The 15,342-nt window shown below is 42.8% G+C and overlaps 1 long non-coding RNA gene across 1 annotated transcript in view; it reads left to right on the plus strand.

The window, feature by feature from the left end:
- Positions 1-15,022, plus strand: part of LOC138150145 (uncharacterized) — a 15,863-nt gene extending 841 nt beyond the window's left edge. Inside the window, exons 2-3 of the long non-coding RNA XR_011165527.1 lie at positions 10,803-10,902; positions 11,243-15,022. This is a non-coding gene — a long non-coding RNA (uncharacterized lncRNA). The remainder of the gene's footprint in view (positions 1-10,802; positions 10,903-11,242) is intronic.
- The last annotated feature ends 320 nt before the right edge of the window (positions 15,023-15,342 follow it).

Below are 15,342 nucleotides of genomic sequence, written 5' to 3' on the forward strand. Positions count from 1 at the left end.
TGAGGGTTTTTAATATCCCCAGTGCTTAGCACAGTGCCTGGCATACAACAGGCACTTAATAAATGTTTGTGAGGTTTTGTATCTCCAGTACTTAACACAGTGCCTGGCATACAGTAGGCACTTAATAAATGTTTGTGAGGGGGGGGGGTGGTATCCCCAGTGCTTAGCAGAAAAAGTGCAGTAGCAGAACAAAAGTCAAAAGCCCAAGATGCACTGGATGATGTTGGCGTCTTCCATGTCTGACCAAGCTCTAAGCTCTCCATAGCACCTGCTTTAGCTGTCTTCATGGCCCTTGGAACAAATTGTTCTCATCTACCCCTTCCTGTAGAACTAACTGACTCTTTGGACCTTGATTTCCTCTTGTGTAAGATGAGTGAGGAGGTTGGACTGTGGTTACTTCCAACTCTAGAGCTATGATCCCATGGTTTGGCTCCAATTCTTCTGTCATTTAATAGCTGTGGGACCATGGGTGTGTCCCCATCTCTGTGAACCTTTTTCTTTACCTGTAAGATACAGATAATACTTCCTCCCTACAAGGACTGGTGTGGAAGATCAAATAATACCAAGTATAGAAAGCTCTTTGCAGGTGTTGTCTAAATGTCAGCGGCTCTCCTGGCTGCAAATATGGGGATTGCTCCAGAGGTCTGTGATCTCCTTTCTCCTTGAAACTCTGGGAGCACTTGCTGCCTCTTCAAGGACATTTAGTGCTGAAGGGATTTGACCACAAAGCACACTGCAAAGCATAGGGGGAGATATTAAATCAAGAGATAAAATAGAATCCCTGAAGCCCAAGGGGGTCAATTCAGTTGTCCTAAATCACCCTGCAAACCAGCATCAGAGGTGTGGATTTAACCCAGCTCTTCTGATACCAGAGCCATCTGAGTCCAGTGGCAAGATATGGATCAGGACGACTGGAGATGGCCCTGCTGCTTCCCTCTAGAGTAATAGGGAAGGGAGGAAGAGGAGAAGGTTTGGGGGAAAGATAATGAGTTCTGTTTTGTATATATTGAGTTTAAGGTGTCTACTGGACATCTAGTCAGAAATGTCTGAAAGGCAGTTATAGGGGCAAGATTGAGAGATTGGGGCAGGAAAGGTAGATCTGAGAATCATTGGTATACAGATGGTAATTAGAATCAAGGGAACTGTTGAGATCACCAAGAGAAATAGTATAGAGGGAGAAGAGAAGAGGTCCCAGGACAGAGCCCTGAGAGGCATCTTGAGTTAGAGGCCATGATCTGGAGGAGGATCTAGCAAAGGAAACTGAGACAGAGCAGTCAGAGAGGTAGGAAGAAAACCAGGAGAGAGTGTTGTCTGCAAGACCTGATAAGCCTTTATTAAGTGCCTACTGTATGTCAGCCACTGTGCTAAGCACCGGGAATCATTAATAAACATTTATTAAGCACTATGTGCCAGGCTAAGCACTGGGGATACAAAGAAAGGGAAATGGAACTCACAGTCTAATAGCAAAGACCATGTGTAAATAGCTTTGTGCAAACAAGGCTAGAGTGACTTGCTCAAAGTCACAGAGTTCATTAGAAGTGGGATTTGAATCCAAATTCTCTGACTCCAGAGCTAGTATTATTTCTCCCATGCCATGCTGCTGTGCCAAGTGTAGGCCTCGGGACACAATGACATACTGACATTCCTTCTCATCGTTCTGTCGTTTTGGTCATGACAGAGACTTTGTGGCCCCATTTGGGGTTTTCTTGGTGAAGATACTGGAGTGGTTTGCCATTTTCTTCTCCAGCTCATTTTACAGATGAGGAAACTGAGGCAAACAGAGTGAAATGACTTACCCAGGGTTACACAGCCAGTAAGTGTCTGAGGCAGTATTTGAACTTGGGTCTTTCTGACTCCAGGCCCAGCGCTCTATCCATTACACCATCAAGTGACTCACTCCTTCCTGTACAGGGTTAAAATACAAGAGGTGATCATCTCCAATCATCCCGATCTTATCTTGCCATTGGACCCAGATGGTTCCGGAGAAGAAAGTAAGGCTGGTGACCTGGCACAGACCTCCCCCACTTAAGTCCAATTCACTTGCAAGTCATGGCAGGACACACAACAACAATATACAAGCATCTTTAACAGCAGAAAAGATGCTTAAAAGAACACAGGCCGCACATCAAATGCCTGTTAGATAGGAAAGGCTGTTGGAATGCAGAAAGAGGGATGGTCAAGGAGGACTTTGGAGGAAGGGAGACTTGAGACAATTAGACACGGTATTCCTCCATCCCCTCTGGCACTTTCTAATGACCCAGAGCTCAGGTAAGAACTAGTCCTGTTTGAGGAATCCAATGAGAAATAGTTATTCCTCACCAGTGATGTGCAGTGCACTGTGCTCTGGGGGGATACAGAGGAAATAGGACAGAATTCCAGGCTCTTGAGGAGTTTATATTTAAGTGGGGAAAAAACTATAAAACACATGCAATATGTAATGAATGACAAGTAAATAGAAGCACAGAGATTTGACAGACTTGAAGAGGGAGAAATTGCTTAAAGCTATGTTCATGATGATTTGAAACATTTATTATGTTTATTTTACTTTCCTACAAAATTGTAAAATGTCTTCATTTGCCACTAACTCCCCCCCAAAAAAAAAAGGTTTGTTTTTCTAAAAAAATCCATTGGATTTTTAAGTCTAAAGAAAACTTCGTAGAAGAGAGGGCACCTGTTGGGGCTATGAACTAAAGAGTGGATTTCATTAGACAGACACGTATGTTCAAGACATAAGAAAGATGAGATGGGAGGCTGGGCTAACAAAACTCCCATTCAGCTAGAATATAGAGTAATTGTGGTCAATCAATAAGCATCTACTTTGTGTCAGGCTCTGTGCTAAGTGAAGGGCATGCAGAAGACGACAAAAAATAATACCTCCTCTCAAGGAGAGGATACATAAAAAAAAAAACTGTGTGCAAACAAGTTACATACAGGATAAACTGAAGATAATTGAGGGTGAGAGACACTAACATTAAGGTGTAGCATGATACATGGGATTTGTGGGACAACTGGTGCTTCACTCCAGGGAACCAAAATGAACTGGTTCATTTCTTTTTTATTCTTAGGGGGGAAGGCAGTGCAATTGGAGTTAAGTGACTTGCCCAAGGTCACACAGCTAATAAGTATATCAAGTGTCTGAGACCGGATTTGAACTTGGGTCCTTCTGACTCCAGGGCCAGTGTTCTATTCACTGCGCCATCTAGCTGCCTGTTCACTTCTTTCCTTAGGGTCTTCTGATCTGGCAGTCCTGGGTACCCTCTGCCACTGAATTTATCCCAAGTGCTAGAATTCCTAGTTATAGTTCTGTATAGCTGTATAGATAAGTAATCAATCAATCAATCAGCTAGCATTTATTAAGTGCCTACTATGTTTCCTGCACTGTGCTAAGCCATGGGGATAAAAAAACAGTCCTTGCTCTCAAGGAGCCCATCATCTAATGGGTAGGTTGGAGCCAGGCTGTACTGCCCCTGCCCCTTCCCCGACCCAACTCCCACCCCCAAATGCTAGGCTGAAGAGATGTTATTAGAGAATTTTCATTCAGCCAGAATGGATGGTCCAGAATACAAGGACACACTTGGCAAGAGAAATGCACAGTAAGTTCAGATTTCTGTTGACCAGTAAGTATGGCACATTGGGGTCACAGCCCAGGGATAGGGACATTATAAACAATAAGGATCTCCCCATCTGGGAATCAAGGGTTCTTCAAAGAAGTACATACACACACACACACACACACACACACACACACACACACACATACACACAGCATCTGGACCACGTGTCAACAACTTCTGTTTACTCTGAGAAGGCAGCTCTCCCTCTCCAGAGTTCAGGTGTTGGTTTCTTGCCATTATAGCTACGAGGAAAACTCTGACCTATTTGCTGTTCCTCCAGGCATTTCCTCTCCCATCCCCTCTACCTCTCCAAATAATAAGAGGGGTGCATAATATTAATAATAATAACTGGCATTTGTGTAGCAAAAGGTTTTACATACTTTTCTCACTTGATCCCGGAAGTTGTCCAATGGGGAGACTATTATAGAAATTACTCTCCTTATTTCCCAAATTGTTTTTTTTGCCATTCAAGAAGCACTGACCAATTAGGACAGCAAAGGTCCACCCTTCCATCTCTTGTTCTGGAAACAGTAATAAAATCAATAGTGGCATTGCTATTTAAAAAGGGTGTATCAGTCCAGTCCCTCATGGCTCTATTTGTCATCTTTATGACTTCCCAGACCAAAATGCCCCTCCCTGGCCACCACTACCCCTAGCAGCTCTCTCCATTAGAATTAGGCCAAAGATTGTCCCACTTCTGTACTGGTATTTTGTATTGGGAGTATTTGGTACTCAGTTAGTGCCTAATGAGAGTTTTTTCAACAGTGCCTTCCCTCTGTGGAGTATCTCCAGTTTACCTGTCTATATTTCATCTGTACAAAGTTGCTTATATATTGTTCCCCTCAGATTGATTGTGAGCTCCTTGAGAGTAGGGACTTTCTTTTCTTTTTCATTTATCCCCACTGCTTAGCGTGATGCCTTGAACAATGACTTGATTTCATTGATTTCTTTCTTTTTCTTTTTTTTGCTTTTTGGAGGGCAATTGAGGTTAAGTGACTTGCCCAAGGTCACATGGCTATATTTTGTGTTAAGTGTCTGAGGCCAGATCCAAACCCAGGTCCTCCTGACTTCAGGGTCGGTGTTCTATTCACTGCACCACCTATTCGCCCCTGATTTCATTGATTTCTAACGTATTGTTGCCAGGCCCATAGAGATTGGTGCACTGTGCTCCCTTCTCCTCTAATATGTGGCCCATCTGCTCCAGATCCACACATGAAAACCAAATTGGATTCAGTCTTACTATCTAGAAGGGCAAAGCTCCTTTTCTCACACTTAAGGCTTTCATATCTAGGGTCTCACTAAAGGAGAAAGTAGAAAGGTATGCAATGGATAATATGAATCAGGTATGGGACAGGTACTTATTTCTTATATGCAAAACACAAAATGTAACACTATTGTTAAAGCCTCCTAATTGTTCCCCCGGCTTCCAGGCTGTCTCCATTTCAAAGCTATCCAACACAAATCTGCCAAAATAATTTTTCTGAAGCATCACTTTTTCATTTCCCTGCTCAAAAACCCCTACTAACGAAACATACTTTCTCCTTCATAGCAAAGAGTTAGGGGTCTACTAGCGCAGAATATTATGTATGTTGTCAGACCAGGTTTTTCTACCAGATATTTTTGCTTCCTTGTTTTTCTTTGTCACAAGAAAGGGTTCAGTGGGGGGAGGAGAGAGAGATGTGAGAAATTGCTACTATGCAAAGATGAAAAGCATTCATAAAACTTTTTTTAAAAACCCTTCAGCGGCTCTCTATTGGTTCTAGAATCAAATACCTATTCCTTAGCCTGGCCCTTCACAATAGGCCTACCAATGTTTTTAGCTTTATTATTCATCTTCAGTCTCCCCCTCCTGGTCATGGCCTCTTCCCTTCTGATCCCACACCTACTCAGTTCTTCCAAACCTAAAAAACAAAACCAAAGAAAACCTTCCCTTTATCCCTGCAGCCCCCTTAAGCTCTCATCCCCTCTCCTTCATTGCCCAATTTCCCAAAATGGCCTCCACTTCCTTTACATCCATTCATTTCTCAAACTCTTGCAATATGGCTTCTGGGCCGATTCCTCTTTTCAAGCTTCATAGGATCACCAGATACATTGGAAAAAGAATCCACCCAATAGCAAAAGCAACAAGGCTTTGCTTGAAGACCTCCAGGGAGGAGCAACCTATGACCCCCTGGGCCAGCCCATTTCACTCCGGCAACTTCCCTCTCCAGTGTGATTAATGATCTCCTAATTGCCATATCCAGTTGTCTTCTCTCAGGCTCTGGGGATGACCTCTTTGACCTGTCTTCAGAATCTGATACTGTTGACCCCCATTTTCCTTCTTAAGAAGCCATCCTTCCTCCTTCTGTCTAACCAGCTCTATCTTGATTCTCCTCCTCCTCCCCCTCCTCCCACTTTTTAAATTCATTCATTGTGTATAATTGGTATTATGTGGCTGGCCTTCTCAATGGGTAGGGGATGAGCCGGAGAAAGGGAGAGAAAACGTGGATCTCAATTTTTTTTTTAATGTTAAAATAAAACATAATTTATTCATTAGTTTTGCTGGTTCCAGCTTCCTAAGCATGGACATCCTCCATGGTTCTTGGTTCTCTTTGCCTCTTCTCTTTACTCTCTTCCTTAGTGATCTCAGCCATGACTTGCTTCAGTTATCAGACCTATGCAAATGGCTCCCAAATCATGGTCACTGTATGGATTTGTTTTACTTAATTATGCTTATTTGAAAAATAATCTTTAAAAATCTTTTCTCTGTTTAAAGGGGAGGGGGGAGGGTTGAGGGCAGCAGGGTAGCAATAATGATGCCAAAAAAAAAGAGGGCCAAGGAAAAATTCTTTTAGACACACCAGAAGTCCAAAAGAAAACACCAACAAGCAGGACAGTTTTGAAAGTAACATGTGGAATTTATTATGCATTAAAAAAATAATAAATAGTATGACATAGAGTCACAGTTTCATATTACAATCCTCTTTCATGTTCTGCTGTGTATTTAGTGGGGAGAGCCTGTTTAAATTCAGAATTTTAAAAAATTAAAAACAAAAATCAAAAACAGACAGCTTCCAAATCCAATCCTAATCTCTTCCCTGAACTTCAGTCCCATATTTCCAACTATCTTTCTAGATATCTCTACCTGGCTGTCCCCCAGCACTTCAAACTCAACATGTTCAAACTTAATCTATCATCTCACTTCCAAAATCTGCCCCACCCCCTGACTCTCACATTTCCATCATCATCAACAGATCCTTGGAGTTAGGTACCCAGGCTCAAAACATCAAAGGCTTCTTTTACTTCCTCCAGCATTCTGCCTTCTGACTGTCTCTCCCATTCTTCCCCCCTCCTTTCCATTCCCATTGCTATCACCTTAGCTCAGGATCTCATAGCCTCTAGTCCAGGGGTAGGGAAACTTTGGGCTTTGAGGCCACATGTAGTCCTCTAGGTCCTCAAGTGTGACTCTTTGACAGCATTGGATTCAGTCTAATTGATCCAAAAGGGCCACACTTAAGGACCTAGAGGGCCATTGTGGCCTCAAGGCCACAGGTTCTCCACCCCAGCTCTAGCTTGTTCTATTGTAACAGCCTCCTAAGTGGCCTATTTCCCATCTCTCTCCTCTCTAATCTATCCTTCACATAGCACACAGGTATTGTCATGTCACTACCTTGCTCAAAAATCCATCAATGGTCCCACATTGCCCACCAAATAAAAGACAGCTAAGTGGCACAGGGGATAGAGACTGGGCTGGAAGTTTGGAAAACATGAATTCAAATCCAGCCTCTGACACCTAACTTGTGACCCCAGGCAAGTCATTTAACCTCTGTCTTCCTTGGTTTCCTCAACTGTAAAATGGGTATAATAATACCACCTAACTCCAAGGGTTGTGGTGAGAATCAAATGGAATAGTATTTGGAGAGTGCTAAGCACAGTGTCTGGCACATAGTAGGTATTCTGTCAGTGCTTATTCTCTTTCCATTCCCCCAAACTGCTCAGCTTGACAATTCAATCCAGACACAGACATTTAGTAACTGTGTGACCCTGAGCAAGTCACTTAACCATATTTGCCTGTGTCCTCATCTGTCAAAGGAACCAGAGAAGGAAATGGCAAACCCCTCCAGTATCTCTGCCAAGAAAACCCCAAAATGAGGTCATGAAGAATCAGACATGACTGAAAAATGACCCAAACAATAACAACATAATTTACTTCAATTCAACTAACATTTTAAGAACTCCAGCTATGTCCAAAGGACTTTTACTAGGTTCTGAGGATAGATGGAAAATGACATCATCTCTGTCCTCAAGAAACTTATACTCTAATGAGGGGAAGAGATATGGCATGCACATGTGCTAAAAAGTAGATTGGGATAGGGCAAAGTAAAGTTTCAGATAAACTGTTTTAAGATAATTTGAGGCAAAGAGATCACTTTTAATGAAGGGAATAGGGGAAAGCTTTATGAAGGGAAGCCTACCTAAGCTGGATCTTGCAAGAATAAATAGATTCCAACAGAAAGCAATGCAGAAAGAGGGAATTCTGGGCATGGGAGGGACAGCCTGCATGAAATGCCAGAAAGAAAAGAGCAGAGGACAGGACTGGAGAGCAGCTAGATGGATGCAGAGGTTCCAACCTATGTTTCCAGCCTTATTTCATAATATTATCCTTCTGGAATTCTCTAGCCTCTTGTCTAAATCGACTACTAGCTATTTCTTATTCATTCTGCCCCCTCCAGACAAGCTCCACTCCTCAAATGACCTCTTCCAGCTTCTCTACCTACTGAAATCCATTACCTTTTTCAAGGCCAAGCTTAAGTACCCCCTTCTTCAGGAAGTCTTCTCTGATTCCCCCCAAATAGAAGTAATCCTTCCCTCCTTGTATCTTTCAGGACACTTAACCTAAGTGCTTTGTTGCATGAATAATGAGGAGGATAATATTAATAAAAGCTAGCATTTATATAGCCCTTTAAGGTCTACAAAGCAGTTTATTTATACATTTTATTTATTTATGAATATTATCTCATTTAGTTCCTCTTCCCCTTTAAACCTGAGAGGTAGGTGCTATTATTATCCCTACTTTAGAGGTGAGGAAACTGAGGCAGACAGAGGTTAAGTGACTTACCCAGGTTCACACAACTAGTAAGTGTCTGAGGCCATATTTCAACTCAGGTCTTCCTGACTCTAGGTTCAGTGCTCTACCTTACTTCACCACCTAGCATGGACAATGAACGAATGAATGAATGAATGAATTGGAATGGTCTCACTCCTTCTATGCACTTACTTATTTTCCCAATTGTAGAATGTAACTAGTGAATCTGCAAGGTACTCTAATAGAATATAGGCACCCTGAGGATAGAGATTGTGTTTTTTTTTAATCTGTAAATAGAATAGCGACTGCCACCTAGTAGGCACTTATAAATGTTTCTTAAATTATTTATTGAATTGTATTGTAGTTCCACATATATTCCATTCCATAAATAGATGGTAGTTTCTTGAGGGTAGGAATAGGGCTGTGATATGACTTTGTTTTGAGTTTTGACTCTGATACTTACTAGCAATATGGCCTTAGGCAAGTCAATTTACTCCAGGTTCCTCATCTATAAAATGTGGGTGATGATATAAGTATGATCAACCTCAAACAGCCAAGGAATACTGAACTAGGAAGACCTGAGTTCAAGCCCCACCTCTGACGTACACTGGCTATAGGACCCTGAGCAAGTCATTTGACTTCCATTCATACCAGACAACTCTCTAAGGGTAGAAATTGCAGACCTTCATCGGTAAAGGGACTTTTCTCACCTGGAAATTCCCAGTACTAATGAAATCAAAGATCCAATGCCCATCCTTATCTTTATCATAGGGGTGTTGTGAGAAATGTGCTTTGTAAACTATGAAGTGCCATAAAATTTTGAGTTATTGTTATTATGATTATGTTCCCAGTACAGAAGAGTGCCTTCCATAAAACAGCACTTAACAAATGTGATTAATGAATGTATAGTAAGTGCTAGAGGACAAATATTTATTTAATTGGATTGAATACTTCTAGGGTTCATACAAGTATTTCCTGAGTGCCCACTAAGTGACCAACAGGGCAACTAGGAAGTTGTATCAGGAGTAATAGACAAAAGTTTAGTATCAGAGCAGTGAGGAGATAGGGTGTGACTTGGAGCAACTAATTGTTTTGTGGAAGGAGATAGATAGATAGATAGATAGATAGATAGATAGATAGATAGATAGATAGATAGATAGATAGATAGACAGACAGATAGATAGAAAAGATGGATAGATGGATGGATTAGATGGGTATATAGACAAATAGGTAGAGAGAGAGATAAGATAGAATAGATGGATGGATGGATGATGGGTTAGATGGGTAGATCAGATAGGCAGGTGTGCAGATAGATGAATAGATTAGATAGATGGATAGATAGATTGGATAGGTGTGTAGATAGATAGATGGTTGGATGGATAGATAAATTAGATGGATGGATGGATGGATGGATGGATGGATGGATGGATTAGATGGGTAGATAGACTAGATTAGATAGGCAGGTATATAGATAGATTAAGAGAGAGAGATACGTTAGATAGCTATATAGATAGGAAGATAAGTAGATAATTGTGTGGGAAGGGAATCAATTAAGCAATTAACTAATGAATTGATCACCAAGTAGTTACTGCAAGCACTCATAAGGATCTCAGTGGAAAGAGTATTGGATGTAGTTGGATCCAAATCCCACATATCCCCTGACTACCTGTGTGACCTTAGGGAAGTCTCTCAAATGGTTTCAGTTTCCTCCTCTGTCAAATGAGGTAACCAGCATGTATGATCTCTAAGGTCCCTTCCCACTCTGTTATCTCTTAGTTATAAAGACTCTGAATCTGCCTTCAAGGCTCTAAACAACTCATCTTTTTAGACCCTTCTGAAGTATATAAACTCTTTCCTTGCAGCAAATCTCTGAAGTAGGTAGTATTACAGTTATCATTATTTCCATTTTACACGTGAGGAAAGTGAAATTCAGATGGGAAAACTGGGTAAAAATTCTGCTTGAGATATTTATTTGCTACGTGTGTGACTTTGGGCAAGTCATTTTAACTTCTCTGGGGTTCAGATACATTTTCGTTGCCAAAACAGTCTATTTCCCAGATCAGTTTGGACAAGGTGACCTCTAAGGTCCTAGCTCTAAATCTATAATCTAATGACTTGACCAGATTTCCACAGTGGCTGAGGTGGGAATCCCCTACAGCTCCCCGATTGTGAAACATATGAAGACACCTAAGAAAACACATGCCATCATGGAAGATACAGAAGGTAAGTTCTCAGGGAGTTAGGAGGAAGAGAGGATTCCATGGGCTGACATCGGAGAAACAAAAAACCTCAGGTATCTTTCTGCTCCATCACCCCCATTTTACAGGAGAGGAAAGCAAGTCTCAGAGAGGTGGTTGGGGAAAACTTCACAATGATGAGATGTTGAAAGAGTCAAGTTAACAAGAAAGAATGCAAGGAGAGGAAAGACAGGCTTGAGACTTGCATCTTCCTCTTTTTTTTTTTGTGGGGGTGGGGTGGGCGGTGAGGGTGAGGGAGAAGGCTTTGGCCATGTAGAAATTTGTTTTGACTAGACAAGGTGCTTCCTTCCCACTCTAAATCATAGGATCCTGTGAATCTTTTGGCCCTGCCATTTAGAAGAAGGAGCATTTTCCTAGGTGGGAAAGGCACCATGACAGAAGGAGCAAGGACTCCTGGGAGCATCTTCTATGGAAACATTGGCAGCCAGCAGCCTCCAGTGGCCCTTTCACTGACACCTGCCCTCTCTTCCCTCTACCACCTCCCCCACCCCTCCAGGGAACTGCTGTGATACTACAGGATAGGGGTGGGGAGTAGAAGGAGGTGGGAAGGGAAGGAGGTTGGGACAGCTCCAATTTGTTGTCCCTTTTTAGTCAAATGAGCCCGTCTGAAAGAAAGTGGCTAGAATCGCCAGTCTTTTCCCAGAGCCAACCAAGCCCCCTGGTCTTCAGTGTGGAGCCTAGGGGTCTGAACACCCTGACCTGAGCCCAAGTCAGCCACAGAGAGACACAGTTCCCAGTACCAAGAGGCTGCTATGACAGCGCCCGGTATCTAGGAAACTGATCTGGGGAATAGACTGTTTTGGCAACGAGAACTAGAGTCCCTTTCCCCACCCCCTGCTTTCACTCCTTTTTCTCTCTCACAACTCCCCTCCCGTCCCTCCCAGGGCAGCCAATGGCCGCCGCTAAATTTACATATCCACTCGAGAGCTCTCCCTAAGGGAGCTCGCTTGGGGCAGGGTCCAAGCTCCAGTCTCCGCCCCCTTCCCTCTTCATCCCAGCTCGGCCCCAGGCCCCTAAGGGCTCAGGAGATTCAGTCCTGCTACTCGCTCTGCCTGATTGATCCCCAAAGCCACACCTTCAGTGCCGCAGCCAGGCGAGCACGACTTCAAGAAGTGTGACATTTCCAGAAATTCTGAAGGCATAGGAAGAGGAGTGAAAAAGAGAGGACAAGGTGATGGGGTGTTAGGGAGAAACCGTACACATCCCACAGAAACATTTAGGGGGAAATTAAAATACATACATGACATTTTTAGCACTACAGAGCTGCTGCTCGTTATCATCAATAACAACTATAGAGGTATTTCGGCGTAGGGGAATAAAAGAAAGATTGATTTGAAAGCCAGGAAGATAGTGGGTTCATGTCCCACCTCTGACACATATTAGTTGTGTCACCCTGGATAAATAAATCCCTTAGCCTCTCAGTGCCCCAGGCAACTCCCTAGACTATAAATTGCAAAGAAAGGGCAGTCCTGTACTGGTAGAGGGAGTTTCCTCACCAAGGGAAGTCCTTACACTAAAGAAATCAGAGGTCCAGTTCCTAACAACAACGATAATAATCTACAAAAAGCTACTGTATAAAAGAATAATAATAAGTATAAAAATAATAGCAAGAAAGGCCTGTCCCTGGACCTTTTATATCCTAATTCTATCCAAAGAAGATGAGAAGATCATCAATTACACTCCAACACTTCAAAGTTTACAAAGTGTTTTTCTCACAATTTCTGTAGGTACCCATTTTACAGATGAGACTAGCAGGGTTCAGAGAAAGACTTGTCCCTGGTAACTCAGGTAGAATAAATGTTGGAGCTGGATGGAAACCCAGGACCCCTGACTCCAAGCCCAGTGCTATTCTATGATAAGCTGCCTGGGCTCAAATTCTGACTTGGCTCTGGTCTTCCTAGGTGTACGACTTTTGAACAAGTTACTTTCCTGTTCTAAACCTCAGTCTGTAAAATGAGGGGCATCTATTAAAATGTCTCTGAGGTTCCTTCCAGATCAAATGATCTAGAGGCAAGCAGCATGGTAGAGCGATACAGATATTAGATCTGGAAACAACAGAACAGAGTTCAAATCCCAGCTCTCCCACTTTACCTTTGTGACTTTGAGCAAGTCCTTCACTGTCTCTGGGCATTAGTTTCCTCATTTGTAAAATGAAGGAATTGGACTACATGGATTCTAAGACCTACCCTACTTTCAGTTCTAAATCTCTCATCTTATGACTTTTTGTTATAAAATAAGTTTGGGAATATAAAAGTTATATATAGACATAGCTATGTATACACACATACATACACATGTATATATAATATATATTACACTCTTGTGTTCCTAAACTAATTTTATAACACACACACACTGTACTTTTATGTTCTCAAACTAACTTCGTAACATATGTGTTCATGTATATCTTGGCTTACTTACAAACAGATTAGTTTTCAGTATATTAAGAGATGGAAAAATCTAAGGGGAAAAACACCTGAAAATTTTAGGGGAAAACCACTCCCTCTCCATATACACACTTTTCCTCCAAGAATAAAAGAGGCTTCAAAAAATGGGGGAAAAAAAAAACCAAGTTTTTTTCCCCCACTTAATTCCACACCACCCCCTTTTACCCCCTGGCCTTCACAACTGGAGGTTGCTGCGTGATTCAAATGAGATAATGCCAGTCAAGCCCTTTGTAAGTCATAAAGCGCTGTATAAATGTCAGCTACTGCTATAATTATGAGTCAGGAGTAGCTGAGTGGGGATTGAGCTGTGAGCTGTCAAAGGCTGGCTTCCTTCTGAAGGCGGGCAGGGGTGGGGCACGCAGGGCTCAACCAAGCAGCCCCTGGGCTCCTGTCTCGAACTCGCTAACCCAGGCATGGGTTGGGCCGGGCCGGGGTGGGCCGAGCTGGGACGGGGCAGTGTTCTCCTGAGGTGCAGGAAGTCAGCTTCGAGACGCAAGTGTGAGGCTCGGGAGGGCAAAGGACTACATGGATTGATTTGAACTTTGCTCTTGCCCAAGGACACATGCCCTGGGCTGGAACTGGAGAAGGGGGGAATTGGGAGGGGCAGGTCACCCCAGCTGAGCGATCGCATATCCTTGGCAGCTGTCCAAGGGGCAGCTTCAACTGCACCTGTTTGTGGGGCGATTAGCTTTTATCAGTATTGACACAGAAGGGCGAGGGAATCGTATCGTAATAAATTTTTTTTAAAAAGCACAAGTGAGGCAGAAATGCTGAGGTCCTTTTTTTTTTCACCCGGCTGGCTGTACGTCAGCCAATGAGCCCACTTCAATTCTCTTTCCCCACCCCTGAAATCTCTGAGGATATCAGAGCAGGCTCAGCAGTGGGAACTCTGGGTCTTAAAGAAATAGAGACATAGCTCAAGAAGGGACCTTTGCAAATCACTTACTTGTAGAGTCCTAAACAAAGAGATCTCGGGATTTCCGTACTGGAAGGGACCTTAGCGATTATCTAGTCAGTCCAATTCCCTCATCTCAACAGAGGGAACTAAGACCCAGAAAGGAGAAGTGACGTGCTTGCCGTGAAGGAAAGAGTGTTCTATGGGGAGGGAGGGCATGGACCTTTATTCAAATGTGCCCTTTTCTATGTGACCTTGTGCAAATCACATAATACATCCCTGGGCCTTAGTTTCCTCATCTGTAAAATGAGGGGGATGGAGTAGCTGGTCTTCAAAGTCCTTTCTAGTTCAAAATCCTATTTCTCATGGGCTCATAGATTTAGGACCATAAGGGACCTCAGACATTTATTGCAACCCCTTCATTTTATGGATGGAGAAATAGACACGGGAAGCCAACTGCCAATGGTTATGCAACAAGTTTGTGTCAGAGCTGAGATTAGAACTCAGGCCTCCTGACATCCAGTTTAGTGTTGCATAATACTACAATACATCTGTCTTGAAGCAAGACACCATGATGCACCCCTCTCCATGGTTTACCATGTACTAAAGGTCTTAAAGTATTAAAAGTGGGGAACCACACCTTCTATGCTCAAGAACTTTATTATAAACAATACTGCCCTCCCCTCCACCAACCCCCAGGAAATCGGGAGTCTTGCAGAAATGAGAAGTAATTCCTTCTCCTAAAACACTTATATACCTTATAAAGGGCAGCTAGGTGGCACAGTGGATAGAGCACTGCCCCTTGAGTCGGGAGGACCTGAGTTCAAATCCAGACACTGAGTGCAACCCTAGCCTCACACGCTAGTTGTGTGAACCTGGACAAGTCACTTAACCCCAACTGCTTCCAAAAAACAAAATACCTTCTAAAATGTCGTGACTGAGAAATAGCCTATCACTATCCAGGAAGTGTTATGTAGTGGAGAGAGAGCCCCCTGAATCTTAATTAGGAAACCTGGTTCTAATCTCAGCTCTGCCAATTACTACCCTGGTATATTAATCCCCC

The sequence above is a fragment of the Petaurus breviceps genome, unplaced genomic scaffold (assembly GCF_028583685.1).
Source record: "Petaurus breviceps papuanus isolate PSGF00001 unplaced genomic scaffold, PetGlider_PUasm1.0 90865, whole genome shotgun sequence".
Classification (NCBI taxonomy): Eukaryota; Metazoa; Chordata; class Mammalia; order Diprotodontia; family Petauridae; genus Petaurus; species Petaurus breviceps.